Below are 6,623 nucleotides of genomic sequence, written 5' to 3'. Positions count from 1 at the left end.
CACTTTTCTCTCATCCAACCCCCGACAGCTTGAGACACAAAAATCTGATGCTGTGCCTATTACTATGCTTTTATTCCCTTCATCTCATTGCCAATGGCTTACCGCTAAAAAATCAAAGTAGAAGCACATTGACATTGGTACGTATTGGGATCTATGAAATTTCAAATTTTTGTGCAAGAGAAAAGGATATGAGTGTGAATTATGTTTTCATTATTTGTGTGAAGCTTATGTCCTTATCCAAAATAGTTCAGAGTAACCCAGATACTGTTTGTGGTTGCAGGAAGATTCTAAAGATTTATATTACTCCCAGAGAAAAGCCATTTATAACCACTTGCGATTGTATTACGAATGATCTCTCCAAATGAAACTAAGATAAAATTGGAGGTTGACTTTTTTAAATGAGCCAATTAGAGTTTTAGGAGCAGAAGTTTGGTTTCCAGCGTTCAGTGAAGCCAAGACCGGAAATCTGTCATTAATCTCGTTTCATTTTTTGACCTTGTTTAAAGGCCGTTGAAAGTGTTACCAGAACTTATATGGAGATCAATGCACTGGATGAATCCTTGGATCTAGATCAAGGTTGGTCAAGGTTGCTTTAGACCAGGCAACCATTATAGGAACCCCTTCCCATTTCCAAATAATTTAAAGTATTATTTCTCCATAATTTTCATTGCAGTGAATCAGTAGGATGATTTGCTATAAATGGGGTGAATTAATTGTGATTTCCAGAATATTCCATTTTAAAGCAGCCCTGGTATCTTTCCATTTTCTTTTTAAGCATGTAATATTCTTGCTTTCTTGGACCCTGATGACACTGTAAATGAGAATATAAGTAAAAGCATGTGTTGCTCATTAGTGCAGCCCTAACACACCTGTGCAGCTCCATGTCTATAAAAGGCTGCCTTTCTGCCTTAAGAAGCACCATATAAAAGTGGTTGCTTCAGGCAAGATCCCTCTTGGGAGGAGTATCATTTTCTTTTAAAAACATTAGTTCTAATAGTTTCTTTCTGTAGCATCATGAGATGGGAAAGAAAAATGCTTAAGAAGAGAAACACACAATTCTGTCAAAATCCAGTTAATTCCCCTCATGAAAAAACATTACTACCATAGTTGTGATCTTTGAGCTCTACTGATTTACTGCAAGAGCCTAGAAAACTTGCTTTTAAGTGTTTGTGTCTGGAGATGTTAAAAGCATAATTATTAGAAGCTGTGGTCCAAATGAGGAGTCTAGGGGAGTTCAGAACTCTCTACACCCAACAAGTCCCCTGCACCTCTACCCCCATACTCAGCATCCCCAGTATACATGGCCATTTAAGTAAAAGTACCGCACTGACTATATACACAGGCTTAAATAAGAACACTTAAATTTATTTTCTGCCAGCTGTTATCCCCAAATCATCTCAAGGTAGGAACTCTGGAACCATCACACACTGGAAAAACAAATCTTTATTCAAAATAGAGGTCATTTTGTAGAAGGCATAAAACAGCAACCTTTGCAGTGGTCCTTGCTGGTTCCCAACTCAATACTATTCATTCTGCAAGTCTTCCTTACTGATGAATCTCTGCTTTTATTCCAGAGGGCGCGTGCAGCTAACTGTGAGCTCACCTTCCCAGGCTTGTCTTCCTGTGACTGAGGTCACATGACACAGTTCTAGCCAATGAGAAGTAGAACACTCAAAGTAGGGATTCTTGGGACACTTTGCATACTGGGACTTAACAGGTGATGCTGTAGGTGGAGTCGTCCTCATATGTCTGGAGGTGAGGAGTGTGAAAGACAAAAATCACGTGCCAAAGATGGCTGGACTGAAAGAAGAGGTTTGGGTCTCAGGTGGCATTGTAGAGTCAACATACCATCCCACAAAAAGAGAAATCTTTGTGTTGTCAAACATAGTCCTGATTGATATAGCTTCCAAAGTGAATTTTTCAGTAATATCATAGGACATAATAAAAAGCAAGTGTGTATTTATTCGTATTGATGTAATAAATCAGTTCTGGATAAGTTAATTAATACTTATTATAAACTTATTAGATATCAAGTAATTGCTCTTATGCTAACTCATTTAATCTTCATGACTATACTGACTGGCAAATATTCTTATTTGTCATCATACAAAAAAAATAATCTATGCTAAGAGGGGTTTAAAAATTCTTCAAGGACACAGAATATCAGTGTCTGATATTTCAAGGTCACACTCTTTCCACTATACAACATTGCACATCTTCATTGTTACTGTGCTTCTTAAATGAACTTCATTTTCAATATCTTTGTGTTGAAATACCTCAAAATTTAAGGAAAATTATAAAGGATTACATAATTAATATCATAATCTTACTCTCTTACTTTAAAAATGTATACCATTTTGTCAATTTTGCTTCAGAGAAGCTGCAGGAAAACAAAATGTCATAGATCAACTAAAAACCCTCCCTGACTTCTGCAGTGACATTCCTTCCCTCTCTCTTTCCCACCACCCAGCACTAAATACAATCTTGAGGTTGCTGTGTATTCATTCATGCTATATTGTATATTATTCATATATTTTAAAATTATTTAAGGTAGGATTTTGTATATTTATTGTAAGCGATAAATTGATCAATTGCCACTTAACATTCTGTTTTTGAGATTTAGCCATATTAATACATGAAGATAAGTTTTATCTACTGTATGATTTTTTCATTATGTAACTGTAAAAAAAAACTTATCTGTCTGCCTATATTGATGAATATTTAGGAAGATTCTGGAGTTGCATCATAAGTAGTTCTATAACAGACAGCTTAGATACATGCCATTATCCATATAGAGATGCATTTCTCTAGGATATACATGTAACTATAAGTAAAACTCCTGGGCTATAGGACATATAACATCTTTACCTTTGCTGAAATAAATCTTTTTCATTTATTAGCTGTAAGAGTCTTAATTTTGTTGTTTAAATTTTCCATGTCATATTTCCTCTGTTTAGTTGTAGGTAGGCTAAAACTTTTCTCTATAACCATTATTAATTAAATTAATGAAATTTCTCCTTGCAATTCTGTCAAAGTTTGCCTTAGGTAGAAATATATTATGGAAAATTACATCTTCATGATTTATTTTTCCTTTTGGAATAATAAAATAATACTACTTATTCAGAGGGATGATTTTTTCATTTTATTACTATTTTGTTGGATTAATAGGCAAATTAATCAACTAATTAGTAAATGATTAATATTACTATGTCAAATTCTTTTAGCCAACACTTGCATAATACATTTTTCATCATAATCTTCAAATTTTATATGTAGTTTTGTTTTAGGTGTAGTTGTATGCATTTGTGTGTGTATACAAGTGCATGTGTTGTAAAAATCATGTGGTGCAAACAAAAACATCCAACTGATAGGTGTGGTTAATTTACTTAAATACTTGTGTACTTGGATTTCAATAGATCAACATTATTATAAATTTATAATATGAAGTTTATTATCAAATCATTGCATCAACTTATCAGCTTGATCTCTGTTTTTCAATCATTTGTTCCTTTTTCCTTCGTTCCTGCTTGTGTTAGTCTTCTAGGGTTGCCACAACAAATAGCACAGACCAAGTGGCTTAAAAAAAAATACCAATTTTCTTTTCAGCAATAGAGGCCAGAAGTCTGAGATGAAGTTATCAGCAGGCTTGCTTTCTTCCGAGGCTCTCTTTGGACAGGAATGGCTGTCTTCTCTGTCCTCACATGACCTTTCTTCTATCTATGTACATCCCTACAATCTTTCTTTTTTATCCAAAATGTTCCTTTTTTATAGGGCTCTCATCATGCTGGACTTATTACTTCCTTTTAACTTAATTACCTCTTTCAAGGCCCTATCTCAAAATACAATCCTGTTCTGACGCACTAGTAGTTAGAACTTCAACATATTAATTTCGGGGAGACAAACTTTGGCCCGTAACACTTACTATATGTTACTGGATAATGTTAGCTCAGCTTTTTTTATTGTTGTTGTTTAGAAGAGACTGGTTTGTATTTTTAAAATAGTTTTAAATTTAATATGCATACAAAACTTTAAAGTTCGCTAAGAAATTAAATAATCTAAAGCATCTATTATTTACTCCTCTGAAGGTGTACTTTTGGTTTAGCTATTTTTTTCTTTAGCTTATGAGGGACAAATTTTCTTATCCTAAATTCTTAAAAATTGTTTTATGCTGCATTTATTCTTCAAGGATAAATAACCAGGAGAACAAATTTTAAGAACTATATTTTCCTATGTACTTTAAAAATATTATTGTGTTTTGGTGTAATTTTTTTTTGTATGTGTGTGTGTGTATGTGCTCCTTCTAACATAATATGAGGCAGCTCCTTTTCCTTTGCACCATGTGAGGACACAGAAAGCACCATCTATGAGGAACAGATCCCTCCCCAGACAACAAATCTGTTGGCATCTTTGTGTGGGACTTCCCAGCCTCCAGACTGTGAGCAAAAAATTAATGCTACTTATAAATCAATAAGGCTAAGGTATTTTTGTAACAGTCTAATTGGACTATGATAATCATGGATTATTGTCTTGACTTTGGTTGCTTCTCTATTCTTTAATTTCCATGTTTTATTTTATTTAAGTTTTAATTTCCATGTTTTATTTTATTGCTCTGTGTCCAGTGAGCAGGAGATGCTTTGGAATGTGGACTCACCATGCAACTCTGACTGGTAGTCTTTCATGATCTTCTTATTAAGAAAATAGATAATATTGGAGTTTCAGTTCTTAAAATAATGAATTTACTCCTAATTGAATAGATGTTTCCAAAGCTTATTTTACTTACTCATGTAAATGTATGTGTAGATGATATTGCCTGAATATTACTTGATGATTTGTTATGAGTAAGCAGAGTACTAAGGAGTTACATTACTGGGATCATGATACCAATTAAAGGTTTTGGGAAAATTTAGACATAAATATGGTTGTAGGGAGAAAGATACAGAAACTATTCTAAATCAGTTTTGGGGGCTAATAATCCAGTAAAATGAAAATACTATATTATAGGACTTTCTATTTTTATTGGTAAAGAGGACGAGATCAGGGAAGACTATTTGCATTTACTTTTTTTCAATATTGAGAACACATAGGGAAATAGTACATTTGTGAGTATAAATTTTGTTTACACCTATACATATGATATTTTAACATGAATGATTTAAAGAATGAAATTTCTCAGTAGGATACACTATAATTAAAGTTAGAACTTTGATATATAACCACACTAAGTATTTTATGTTACAAACTATTTTGAAGTTAGTAGTGTATTCTTTTCACTCTTCCTCCTCTAATGACCAACATGTTAAAATTAACATCATAAAGTAAGTCTACTTTTAAATAATTTAATACTAGTTAGATTTTATTATGCATTTACTATATGCCAAGCTGCATTAAATTCTTTATGCATCTTTTCTAATTAAAACTGCACTCCCATCTTAAAAGATAAGCATCATAATTATTCTTGTGTAACTGATGAAGGAACTGAGACAGAGAACTTGCATAGAACTGAAATTTAAGGTTGGGATGGGATACAATTCAAGACAGTCAGGCTCTAGCACGTAGCTTCTGAAACACTGGTTGCACACTGAGTTTTTGCTTGTAGGAAAATTTATATAGTTTTTGCATAAAAATAGTTTTGAATAAGTAAATGATAAAGCCATAGCATGGAATTGTCATTGCATATTTCAGACTAACTAGGTACCAAATCTGTAAGGACTGTATCCCTTGAGAAAAAAGGCAAGACAGTTGTAAAAATAATAAAGATTTACCAAATGGGAATTTAAAAAGCCAAAACATGAAAACAGCAGTAATAAACAATTGGTAAAAGGAGAGATATGGAGCTTGTAATGTTAATAAGGAAAGACTTCTTGATGGATGTAGAAGAGTTCAAGATTAAAGGGAGAAAATTACAATGTGTACAATGGAATGGAAGAGGCTCTTACATGTGTAAGTAGAAATCTAGGGAGTGTTCAGAAGGAATTCTGCCAAGCCCTTAGAGACCAACAAATTGGGCCATGATTGAAGAAAAAAGCACATCCTAAATTGTTTCAGGGAACACATAAATGTGATGTTTAAGGAGTGAATGGAGAGGTTTCTATGGTCCATTTTTGAGAGCACTAGTCATGAGAGCCATTCAGAGGTTTTTCAGAATGGAGATGGTGCCGTCTCAAGACGAACACGGGGCAATTGTGTTGTGGTTCTGTGGGGACTCGTACGGAGAGATGTAGTTATTTAGTGGATTTCTAACGGATTGAGACATGTCAGCTGAGAAACACTTTAAAAACAGAGATGTGTTGCTTATCTGTAAATGATATGTAAGAAAAGGAGGTGGTCTGAGGATTCAGGAGAAGCTGTTACTGGCACTGGTGGAGAAGAGAGGCAATGGAAAAACACCACACAGATTTAAGTTAAATTAGACTTTTGGAGTCATGGAATAGAGCTAGATGAAAACCGTTATGTGTATAATAGATGATTCTTCAGTAACCTAAGTCTGAGATGTAGGTTGGAAATGACTTGGATGCAACCTGCATGTAAAATGGAAAACAGGTCAGGTACAGCGATCCTAGGAGGAGCAGAGACAGAAGAAAACTACGAGATATTCACAAGATTCTGTAATCAAGAGAAAGCAC

This window comes from Callospermophilus lateralis, chromosome 4 (assembly GCF_048772815.1).
Source record: "Callospermophilus lateralis isolate mCalLat2 chromosome 4, mCalLat2.hap1, whole genome shotgun sequence".
NCBI lineage: Eukaryota > Metazoa > Chordata > Mammalia > Rodentia > Sciuridae > Callospermophilus > Callospermophilus lateralis.
The sequence above is the reverse complement of the archived record's forward strand: the minus strand, read 5'-3'. Positions refer to the sequence as shown.